At 40.6% G+C, this 12,995-nt stretch overlaps 1 long non-coding RNA gene across 2 annotated transcripts in view; it reads right to left on the reverse strand.

Annotated features, from left to right (window-relative positions):
* The window catches only part of LOC132542935 (uncharacterized), a 6,751-nt gene extending 4,132 nt beyond the window's left edge, over positions 1-2,619 (reverse strand). For both annotated transcript variants that reach the window (XR_009553905.1, XR_009553904.1), the window contains exon 1: positions 2,398-2,619. This is a non-coding gene — a long non-coding RNA (uncharacterized LOC132542935). The remainder of the gene's footprint in view (positions 1-2,397) is intronic.
* Between the last annotated feature and the right edge of the window lie 10,376 nt (positions 2,620-12,995).

The raw sequence follows: 12,995 nt of genomic DNA on the forward strand, positions 1-12,995 counted from the left end.
CTTGTCCCTAGGGATGAAACCTGTATAAAAATACAGCTCTCAGACTGGAGACATAGCTCACTGCTTATGGTGCAAGCCTTGTCATGCTTAGGGCCCAGTTTCAAGCCTGCATACCATATGGGAAAGCACCAGGGGGAAGCTCTGGGATATCTCCCCCTCTCTCATCTCTTTTTGTGTCCTCAACTGGTGAAAAAGTTGGCCTGGGAGTGGTGAAATAGTGCATGCAAGAGGATATGTATATCCCTGTTCTCCATTAAGTCATCATCCAGTGATACAGCGAGGAAGGCAAACATCTACCCAAGAAACATGACTGCAGTGTGAGAGGTGTTGGATAAGGAAGATAAAAAGAGCTAGAGAAATGAGAGGAAAAGTATTAATATTGCTTGGTGAAACAATTCAGAGAAGGTTATGGGGAATAACTGCATTAAAAATATGCTGGTAATATGCCTGAGAGGCAGAGGATGGGAGGGGGTTCTCCAGGTTGAGAGAGAGAGCTGCAAAGTCATAAGACAATGCAAAACAATTACAGTTTAGATATTCAGTCCCTACTGCCTCTGCCAGGTACCCTCTCTAGAATTCCCAGAGTCCTTTATGAGAGAAGTAGGTACTAATATTCAGACTGATTTATAGAGGTCTTAATTGTGTGCCTATGGTCGCATAAACTAGTAGGGAATCAATCAAGAATTCTACTCAACACAGTTTGGATTTGGAGTCCAAACTCTGAACCAGCCTGCATGGTGAACCACTTAAGATGGACCACTTAAGTAGAAATTAGGTTCAAGGCATCTTCCTTTCTTCACAGCATGTAATATTTTCTTGATATAAGTACTCTGGATCTCTTAGAATCCATACAAGTAACAATATTGGCCTATGTATATGCCCATAGTGTGTGTGTGTGTGTGTGTGTGTGTGTGTGTGTGTGTGTGTTGAGGTGAGACATGTATTTTCCTCTAGGAGGCCATGTAGGGTAATGACTCATCAACTTCATTTGTTTTTGGTGAGAACTGTGTCTGCTCACCACTGAAATAGTAGGTGTTTTATGCTCACAATAGTCTCTTGGTTTTAATGCTAGCATTAGAATTCTTGCTTATTTTCTGCTGTCCTTTACTAGACTGGAGGGTCCATGAGGACTGAACTTTTTATCTGTCTTGCAGCCTTCAGAACCCAGCAGATCTGGCTATACTACAGTAGTACTTAGTAGTATAGTAGTTAATTAAATATCTGTTGAATGAACTCTAGGCCTTTGGTTAATAATTTAGAAAGACCAGATAAATTGTGAGTTAAGTCTCTAAGTCTGGACTGTTCAACAAAATATTTCATACTATGCAATCACTGGGGAGTAGAGTCTTCTGAAGATGAAAAATATAGTAATGATTGACAGAGATCAGTGGTTTGCAAAATTAAGCTGTGCAAACCGTCAGAGATTTTGATTCAGTCTGTTTGAGAGGATATTTGAGGTTACCAGATGATTTTGAAGTGAAATTGTCAACTATGGGTCGGGGCCCTGTAATTTTTCCGTTGGGAAAATATTCATGCCATTCAGTTTGAACCTGAATACCTTGAGGGAAGGGAGCTTAGGATCTCACAAGCCAACCTGCCCAGCGCGCCCCCCCCCCCCCCAGGACAACAGCAATTAAACTAACAGCAAAGACACCAAAACAGTGACCAGACATAAAGTACTTCTGCAGTGCCAAGCAACAAACACCATACTGAATGCTACTGGAGGCAAAGGATCCATTTTACAGGGAAAGAAATCGAAACTCTAGAGGTTCAGTGGTTTACTTGGAGTCTCAGAGGTGTTGTGGAGCACAAGCTAATCAGGCCCACGTCTTTCCCAGAGGCTGGCTCTTGTGCCCCTACCCTGCTTCCCCCAGAGGATTGAGAGGGGATCAGCCAGTCCGTAGAGCTAAGGAAGGAGGAGGGCAACCACAGCCACGTCGCCCTACCCAACCCAGACTGAAGACTCTAGACTCCGCCCAGCCCTCCCCAGTCTCCCCATAGAAGGTAAACCCGGCTGGGTCCCAGGAGGTCTGGCGTCCTGTTGGTTTCAGTTTCTGAAGAGCTAGGCCCTGAGCAAACAGGGAGGAGGGTTCTGGAAACCATCCCAACAGATAGCTGACTAATTCCCTGCTGCCTGGGAGCCACCCACGTGGGAACACACTGCCCCCTTCCCCCATCTCTGGAGTGGGGGCAGGGCAACCCTGGTTTCCCTGAGCCTTTTGAAGCCAAGGAAAGGCACATACGCCCCCCTCTAATCCCCCACCCCCACCCCAAGAGTCTGTGACTTTGGGGGCTGTTCAGGATTCCAGTTAAAGCCAGACTTTCTCCAGTACATCTAGGATCAAGGACAAAAAAAGGTTGCATGAAGCCGCCCCCCCACCCCCAACACGCACACACCTTCCAAATAAGGATCCACCTTCCTGCTTCAACTTGCTGTTTCCCTCTCTCCCTAGGACTTTCATGTTCCAGCGTGTTAGCAAACCTCTTCCAACGTTTGTTTTCTTTCTGAGAAAGAGGCTGAGGGACACTGCCAAAACCAACATGAACTGCAAACACAGGGCATTCTCTGTTTGTCCGGCCCTTTTCTGGACAAACAGACTCGCGTCTGAATGCCCGTCCTGCCTCTTACTAGTGCAGTGACCTTTGTGTTTAAATTTTGTAATCTGTCTGTGTCTCATTTTCCTCATCCATAAAATGGGAATAATGATACCTACCTTTAACATATGTTCCAAGGAACAGATGAGATAAATATAGATTAGCTATCTTCAGCACTTAGTGTCCTCAATCCACGGCAATTAACGCCATTATTAATCATATTGTTATTATGAATGACTAATCATGACATTCAGGATTATACTAATGCCACTGTGAGCATAATGGTGAAAAGGTAGGCTCAAATATTTATTTATTTATTTATTTATTTATTTATTTATTTATTACTGAGGGAATAATTGTATGAGAGGCAAATAAAGAGGAATAACACTGGGTTGGGAAGTGTCTCTGCGTGATCTCATTTAGTATTCAAACAGCCTACCACAAGGCAGGCTTTCCTCAGAGTCTGCTGTACCAGAGGACCCTGCAGGTGAAGTAACTTGCGCACATTCTACTCTGAATTCCTGCCAGGCGTCCTGACCTCCTGCTCTGTCCCCACCTGTTTATTTCTTGGTGCCTGTCAGGGCCTACCACCCCTTAAAACCCATTGCCTGAGCAAAGGTGTCTCCCTCTGCAGGGACTGCCTTCTCTTCTCTTTTCTTCCACTTGACGGAAGATAATTAGTCAAAGCTGAAACTGAAAAAGGTAATCTCCTCCAAGCACTTTTCCTCAGTCTCTGCGCACCCCTCCCCCAACTCCACGCACACATAGAACTAAACTCTCTTTCGTTTTGTTCTTGTGGCACTGGGGCTATGGCATATGAGCACACACTCTGTGGGTTGGTTTGCTGCTCCTCCCAGGGGTGTCCTTCTGTGAGGTCCTCTTTGGGAGGACAGTGGGATCTGTGGTTAAGTGCACATGCTTAGAAAACCCATTACTTTGCCCTTTTGTTGGCTATCATACTTGCTGATTATAACACTGGAATAATTACAGCATTTCTCTTTCCCTTTCCTTATCTATAAAATGGCAGTTAACAGTAAGACAGGAGGGTGTTGTAAGGATTGCATGAATGTATACATACACATATATATATACACATAGAAACTCTCAGGGTAGTGAAAGAGTATCTTATATGTATTTTCATACACACACACACATATATATAAACATAATCATTACTTATAGCGATCCAACAAGCTGAATATATATATATATATATATATATATATATATATATATATTCATTCAGGTATGTGTGTATATGTGTATATGTATGTATAGTTTGTATCTTTGGATCTCTAAGTAGTAGATATCCAATGAGTGAAGACAAGATCACTAAGATCTTACTAGCAGAAAGTGAGACATAAAGTTTGTTACAGTTAAGAGCACAAGTTAGGCATCAGAAGAGTTATGTTCTCTTCCTGAGTGTTTCTAACTTAATGTTTTCTCCTCTGTGTTTCTTTCTTCTATATAATGAGAAGTTAGGCCTCTATAGTGGGAAGATTTTCAAAGGGTAGTAGTCAGTAACTATTACTGATTGTCTGTATGATTTTTATTTGTATAGGGTTCCAAGTTAGAGATCACATTCAGAAATAAATGATTGGTTTGCCATCAGGAGCTTAAAGCTTAACCACTGGTAGATGATTGTATTAACAACGATGGTTACCAGCTTTACTGAACACATACAAGTGCCTGGATTTGGATCAATGCCATTATGATTATCCTCTTCATTTTTTCTCGAAAATTTTATAAACCCTAAAACCCTATGATGCCTGCACTTAATCCTCCCCCTCTCTCTCCCCTCTCCCTCCTCTCCTCACCCTCTCCTCTCCCTCTCCTCCTCTCTCACCCTCTCTCTCCCTTTCTCTTTCTTTCTTGCCACTGAGATGTCATTGCTTTGGACTGACTTTTCAGGTAGAGAGAGACATAGATAAAGAAGAAAATACACTACAGCATCTAAGCTTCCTTCAATGCGATGGCAGTCAGGTTAGAGACCGGGTCATGCACATGGAAAAGGCAGGGCACTATCTCTTGTGAACTATTTTGCTGACTCTAAGGCCCATTCTAAACTGAGAAAGCAGAGACTTAGAGGTTGTATGTAGTTACACGGACAGTAGAATTTCAGTTCTTACTCTTTACATGACTCTTCTATCGAACACGTGTTAAATTTTACATATTTATTTACTTTTGTTTTTTATTGACACTGGAGCTATTGCTGGGGCTTGGTGCCTGCATCATTAATCCACAGGAAGAGATAGAGAGGGACAGAGAAAGATCAACACCAGCAGGACTACTTCACCACTCATGAACCTTCCTCCCTGCATCCCCTTCCCCACTGCAGATGGGGACCAGGGACTCGAACCCAGATCCATCCATACACATGGTAATGTGTTAGCTCTACTAGATATGCCACCACACCTATTACTACTTCCAGATATCTTTCCTTTTTCTTCTCTGTCTGGGTCTTGATGGAATTGGAGTTCAGAGCTGTCTGGTCATCTTTCCCTAACATTCCTCTCCCTCTGGGGATGTGGACCAGAATTATTTTTGGAGTGCAGAAGGTAGGCATTCAGGCTCTTGTAATTGCTTCTCTGCTGGACATAGGTGTTGACAGGTCGACCCATACATCCAGCCTGTTTCTGTCTTTTCCTAGTGGAATAGGGCTCTAGGTAGTCGAGGTTCTGGGGTATATTAGTGAGGTTATCTGTCCACGGAGTTCAGGATAGAATCATAGTAGCACCTGCAATCTGTTGTCTGAAAGGCAGTAAGCCATGAGACAGGACAAAATGTTTAATAAATAGGAACCAGAAAGTAGGAATAGAGCCCATGAGAATAGGGAGCTTAGGGTGGGAAGGAGCTAGAAAGTCTACTTTAGGGATGTTCATAGGGGGCCATGACTTTAGTAATTTTTGCTAGAGCTTGATAGCTAACAAGGCTGTCCCCCTCCCCTACTTATGTATTTCACATTAACTTCATAACTTTGAACTAGAACTACAGTGACTTGATTTGGGCAGAGAGAAGAGGGATTATAAATTCCTCTTCCAGGGGAAGTCTTCAGGAACAGTTTACAACAAAGTGGTCAAAACAAAGAAGCCACTGCTCTTACCTACTCCTAACTCACAAAATCCTGCCTGGAGAACAGAGTTTTAGATATTAAAGTATTCCAATACTACAAAGATTGAGACCCGAATGGAAGTGAGTCAGATTTGAGTCATTTTTCTTAGATGGAAGAGAATAGGAGAAGGGAAGACATTTCTTGCAGAGAGAGGCACAAGTGCTGAGACAGAAAGATGATCAAGGCTTAAGAGGTACAATGAAGTAGACAGTCAGAGATAGAGTGGTAGGCCAGGACACCACACAGTAACTCCTTGTAGGCTGTATGCAAGTTTCTTCACCTCTAAGAACTTAAAGTATCAGAAATTTGTGTCTATTATCACCAGGCCACTGAGATACATCCCCTCAGGGATTATCAATGGAATGAGTTTAAGTTCCTGGTGTGATTTTCAGGGTCCTTCACAGTCTAGTCTATAAGATCTCTATTCTCATATTTTCAATTTCATCCCTAAATAAGGAATTCCACAGTTCCCTGAATATTCCAAGCTTGTTCCTGCCTTCTTGATTTAGCACATATGCTATTTCTTCTGTTTCTTGGAGTGCCAACACATGTCATATCTAGAAAACATCAATCTTGCTGTAAACCTTGCCGGATTTCTTCTCCCGCATCTGAGATGTTTTTGAGCAGCACTTTCAAAGAGACAGCTTTTGCTGCCTCATTGGAATCTCAATTACACACACACACACACACACACACACACACACACACACACACACACACACACACAGGAACAGCAAGTGGAAACACTTAATATCACGAAGTTTAGTGAGTTCACACAGTATTGTGAAAAAAAGAAAAAAAAACAGAATTTGTAAGGCTCTGATTTGAAAAGTCTTGCATTACTAGGATATTGAGGATGATACAAGATTGTATTCCATTGTGTGTTGTGTTGACATGAAGCTAGAATCCAATTGAAGGGACCAAAAGTTGTTAGGGTAACTTCTACAGTGTGTTCAGAAAGTTACCAAAGAGCAGAATGCCCCTACTCAGTGTAGGTCATTTGAAACAAACCATTTTTTTAAAATTTCTTTTTTATTAATAAATTTATTTATTTATTCCTTTATGTTTCCCTTATTGTTTTTATTGTTGTAGTTATTATTGTTGTCATAGTTGTTGGATATGACAGAGAGAAATGAAAAGAGAAGGGGAAGACAGAGAGGGGGAGAGAAAGACAGACACCTGCAGACCTGCTTCACCGCCTGTGAAGCGACTCTCCTGAAGGTGGGGAGCTGGGGGTTCGAACTGGGATCCTTACACCGGTCTTTGTGCTTTGCACCATGTGCGCTTAACCCGCTGTGCTACTGCCCAACACCTTTTTTTTTAAATTTCTTTATGGGTGATTAGTTGTTTACATTCAACAATAAAATACAATAGTTTGTACATGCATAACATTTCTTGGTTTTATTTGGAAATATTTGGAAATTTATTTGGAAATAAATTCCCTGGGGTTAGGCGGTAGCACAACTGGTTAAGCACATGTATTATTAAGTGTGAGGACTCAGGTTCAAGCTCTCACTCCCCACCTGCAGAGGGTCTGCTTCACAAATCTTTCTCTCCCTCTTTCTATCACCCTGTCCTCTCTCAATTTCTTTTTGTCCTATCTAGAAAAATTACAAAATAAAAGCCCCACTAGGTCTTCTTCTACTATCATGTTCCAGGACCTGAACCTTTCCTCCTCCACCCCAGAGTCTTTTACTTTGGTGCAATACACCAACTCCAGTCCAAGTTCTGCTCTGTGTTTTCCCTTCTGTTCTTGTTTTTTGACTTCTGTCTATAAGTGAGATTATCTCATATTCATCCTTCTCTTTCTAACTTATCTCACTTAACATGATTCCTTTAAGTTCAATCCAAGATGACGTGAAGAAGGTGAATTCATAATTTTAAATAGCTGAGTAGTATTCCATTGTGTATATAGACCACGACTTTCTCAGCTACTCATCTGTTGTTGGACGCCTGCATTGCTTCCAGGTTTTGGCTATTAAAAATTGTGCTGCTATGAACATAGGTGTACAAAAATCCTTTGGGATGAGTGTGTTTGTTTCCTTAGCACATATCCCCAGGAGAGGAATTGCAGGGTCATGGGGTAGGTCCACTTCTAGCCTTCTGAGAGTTCTCCAGACTGCTCTCCACAGGGGTTGTAACAGCATTTTTTATCATAGGTTTCAATGTATGTGGAATGAGTTGCAGAGCCCAGCATTTCATAATAAGAAAATGTTAGCAGGAATAAAGTGACCATCAATCTTTTATGCCTGAACAATTCTGGTTTACACTCAGTCCTGACACAATTATCAAGAGTTTCCATTTTATCAAGTTCCCAACAAGGAAGATAAATTATGTGTCACCCTGGCACTAGATTACCTAGAAAAAAACTTGTCTAGGAGGTTGCATTTATAAGACTTTGCCATCTGTTGGGTACCAGTCTAATCTTTTAGACTCATGCCTGCCACTCATGCCTGCCAACTCCATTGTGACAGAAGTATTAGCTTTACCTGTGCACATTCAGGGAACTGGGTATTTTCTGTTATTTGCTTTTTCTCTTATTTGGCTTGTAGCCTAACCCATCCAGAAGCACAATATATTTGCCTGTCTTTTTTGCATGAGTTCTCTATAAAGTTAAATCTTAACTAGAGGTTATAGGGTGAAATACTTGGGAAAAGTTCTCTAAAAGACTTTTGTTCTACTTAATTTTACTGGCAGCTCATCAAAAGAACTTCATAAGAATTTGTTAAATCTCTATAATCTGAGTAGAAGATTATAATATAATATAATATAATATAATATAATATAATATAATATAATATAATATAGTAATATAATATAATCAATATAATAAGTCAAGGAATGTTTAGGAAAATGACAAGAAGTGTCCAGGCATCTTTCTCATCTCTCCCCTTCTCTTCTCTTCTCTTCTCTTCTCTTCTCTTCTCTTCTCTTCTCTTCTCTTCTCTTCTCTCTTTCTTTCTTTCTCTCTCTCTCTTTCTTTCTTCCTTCCTTCCTTTCTTTTTTTCATTCTTTCTTTCTCTTTCTTTATTTTTTGCCATTATAGTTATTGCTGGGGCTCAGTGCTGGCACTACAAATCCACTGCTTCTGTTGACCAATTTTTCCTTTGAAAATTGAGAGGTGTGTATGTGTTGGGATGGGGTGGGGGGTAGAAAGGGAGAGAGAAATATAGATAACACACTTCACTGCTTGTGAAGTGTCCCCCATCCCCCATAGGTAGGGAGCTGAGACTCGAACCTGGGTCCTGAAGCATGGTAATATGAGCGTCCAAATGGGTGTGCCCACCTGACTCCCCAAATTATTTTTATTGTTGTTGTTAAATGCTAAAGCTATAGCAAGCCTCTCTGAGCATTCTTTCAATTCAGAATTTGAATAATAATTCCATTTAGACTAAAAAGAATCAGGCTTATTTTCTTTCTACTTTTCTATGTATTTTTAAATAAAGTATTACTTTTTCCTTTCTTGAATGAGTTTTTTTTTTCTTTAGTAAGCAGGTGTTACCTTCTAACTATAATTTTTTTTTAGAACTAATACAGCTACTATAACAAAAAAAAATCAGTTCTAAAATTTTTGAGAGATCATTTGGGTAAATCAGGTACATGACGAGCAGGAAGGTACACGAAACTAACTGAGATCAAAGAATTTAAGTGATGCAACAGAAACCAGTAAGTGACACAGTTGATATTTAGACCCAGTCTCTTGATCCCAGTGCAACATCCTTCTAATTCTTTTAGACTGACAAAGATCTTTTGTGCAGACACTTTTATCTCCTAATACCTGGAGTTAGAGTGTGAGCTTTTGCTTTAGCTATGGTTCCCTGGTGAAGTGTAACTATGTACCGCTCCACATTCAAAAAAAAAAAAAGTCAAGGAAAACATGTAGAGATTACGTTGACATTTGTGCTTTTGAGTGAGGCAAGCAGGGAGGGTTCCGATGGTATTTTTCCCCCTCTTACTTGCTATGTGAGTTGGTCATGTTTAACTTCCCTGAGTCTTGGTTTCCCTGCCTTTTCGATGGGACTAGCAGTATAGTTCTTGTAGGACTTAGCATGCTGTCGATGAAATGGTATATGTAACACATTCAGTAGTTTCTGGAAGTAGTAAATATTCAATGTAGACATTATTATAACTGTTATTACTAACTCCGTCACCCCACATTGACTGACAGAGATTATCAATGTCTAGTATGAATAAGGCAGAGAATTCTTTCTGTTAAATGTCAGTCTTAAAAATGCTTGACCCAAGAGGCGTATGGTGATCAAAACCAAATCATATGGAGTGGAGCCTGCGTGACGGGCTCCCCTGTCACCAGGCATTTCCTTGTATGCCTGGATTGCTTAATAAAACTTATTTTTGTGACTTGAGTTTTGCAAAAATTCCTGGTGGGCAGTTTTAATTATTCTTCCAATCAGTATGCAAGACTTTATTATGAAGCGGGATGTCATAAAAATGTTCTGATGGTGTTAGTAAAAGATAAAAGAAGGAAGATAGCTCTTTATGACAATTAAGTCACTTGAAATATTAGTTTTTAACCTTTCCTAGTAACCTTTTGCCTTCCATGATGACTTCCTTCTCCTCCTCCCTCCTTCTGTCCTTTTTTTTTTTTCTTCCCACAAACCTCTATTTACTATTGAAGAGAAAAACAACCATAATACCCGGTGCAGCCACAAGAATCGGTTTATTCACTCATTAACCAACTCACGTGATATATATTATTGCATACTTATGGCATTAGGCACTATGCAGGTACACAAGCAACGAGTACATTTTGGGACTACAGATATTTTATGCAGTCCAGAATACCTGGATTCGAACTTAAGTTTCTTTGGTTCCTGTAGATTTGACCTGGGGCAACTAAATCACTGATCTTTCTGAACCACATCTTTCTCTCAGATTCCCCAACTCAGGCATCATCGTCTTCTTCTTCTTTCTGTCCTGGTTCTGAGCCTGGGAATGATTTCATTCTCCTCTTTCACTCTCTCCCAACCATCCTCACTTCCACTCAATTGAATAGAAATTCACTGAGAACTTGCTCTCTCTCAGAGCTTGCTCTTTTAGGCTTGAGGAGACCTGTGCCCAAGAAGCTCCATGGCTAGCCAGGCACACACATAAACACATGGTAAATGAGTGCAAGGATGATAACAGCCCACTTTCATTGCATATTAAATCACTTGCAGACACTAATTTAAGTGATTTATGCACATTTAATCATTTGATCATCACTATGACCCTAAGATATAGGTGCCATTAGTGTCATTACAGTTAGGGAAACAGGCATAGAGTCAGTAAGCAGCTTGTCCAACCTCACACACCTAGTTAGCAGAAGCCAGGATGCAATGGTTTAAAAAATTAATTTCCAAGTCTGTCTAGCTTATTCCACTGAACTCTGCCTCTCCTTGAGGGCACAGTAGAAAGATTTCAGGTGTCCAAGGAGGGACTTCTAACAAGATTGAAAATCCTTATTTGTTACCTCTATGCTTTGAAATGTAAGAGTCAACTAGGATAACACCCCACCCCCTACTGATACCTCTTCACATGAACCCTAACCTTGACCAACAGTTTATTTGACCATTACTTTTTAGCTCATTCCTCCCACTTAGGCTACGGTGAGGCTTCCAATGAAATCTGAAAATATTACTATCTCTGGTGATGTCCCATCACCTCCAGGATAAAGTCTATAAACTCCTCTGCATGACTACTGCCTATCTCTCAGTGTAGTCCCCAACTTGCTCTGCCTTTGGCCACACTAAATGGCTTGTAGCTTTTTGAATGCAATACAATTACTTTTGCGTCTGTTGATGTCCCTCAACAGCTAGTCACACTCAGCTTCCCTGTTCTCAAAGGAAAACTGAAGTATTACCTACAGTGTGTCACCACACTTATTATTTTATATGCTCCCATTGCATTGGAGCAGCTGACTTTTGAATTGATCTCTTTCATCACACAATGTGTTCTTTAAAGAATATTTCTAGGGGGCGGGCCAGTGGTACACCAGGTTAAGTCACATAGTACATAGCACAAGGACCCACGCAAGGGTCCCAGTTCAAACGCCCAGCTCTCCACCTGCAGTGGTGTCGCTTCACAATTGGTGAAGCAGGTCTGCAGGTGTCTGTCATCTCCCCATCTCTATCGTCTTGACTTCTCTCAATTTCTCTCTGTCCTATTAAATAAAATGGAAAAAAAAAAAAAAAACAGGACACCTGGAGCAGTCACTGAGCCGCAGTGGTAACCCTAGAGGCAAAAAGGGAAAAAAAGAAAGAAAGAAAGAAAGAAAGAAAAAATTTCCAGCTCTTTACAGGTGCTGGAACATAATGCATACTTAGAATACATGAATTAAAAAGTAAATGAATGAGTGTTTTTTTGAAATCAAGGACTAACTTTTATGGCATTATTGCAGCCATATGCTAAGAACATGGACATGTTCAATTAGAAATTTATTCTTTTCATGCACTTTCCTCTTAAGCATCTTGTATTTCCTATTCAATATCTATGGGATACAATCAGAACTCTAAAAGGCTAAGTGCGATCCATGAAGTCAAAGATACATGAGAAAAAAAAAAGCTAGTTGGAAGATTTGGTGTTGTCGTATAAGCCCTGCCAACAATCATCTGTGTGACTTTAGGCAAGATGTTAAGTCTCTGAACCTGCCTTTTGTGCTCTGAACCTACTTTTGTGCTTTGCAAAACACAAGAAAAAAAATGGGTGCTGAAGTTTGTATATATTTGGGTATATCTGTTGATGTCGATGGCATAATTCTTATAGTTCGAAGTTGGGGTTACTCAGTGTTGCTGCAGGCCATAGGGCAAGCCTTTCCCACCCTTTCCTCTCTTCTTGGCCTGAATCCAGGAAGATTTCCATCTGTACTTTGTCTGCAAGCCAGACTCTGAAGCTAGAGTTTGGAAAAACAGGCAAATTATAGTCATCCAGGTGTATCCTGTCTACATACTGAGCTGTAATGCCAAGTTTGTTCTCTGAATAAAGTGAAGGCACACATGTGCGCATGCTTCTCTCTCTCTTTCTGTGTGTGTGTGTGTGTGTGTGTGTTTGTCTGTGTGCACACACTTGAGCTTTCCTTGGTAGGGCAGAGATCAAAATAATAAAAGCAGTTGTGAAGTTGGGGTGGGAGCTTTGAGCTTGTCATCAACATATTTGGTCTTAATTCAACCAATTAATTTTTAATTTCTTACAGCCTGTCCCACTCAGAGTGCAATGCACTTGTCACACACTCATTGTAAAGATGAAATGAAACAAAAAAAAATATTAGGTAGCTAACATAGTACCCTATTCA

The sequence above is a fragment of the Erinaceus europaeus genome, chromosome 13, assembly GCF_950295315.1.
Source record: "Erinaceus europaeus chromosome 13, mEriEur2.1, whole genome shotgun sequence".
Classification (NCBI taxonomy): domain Eukaryota; kingdom Metazoa; phylum Chordata; class Mammalia; order Eulipotyphla; family Erinaceidae; genus Erinaceus; species Erinaceus europaeus.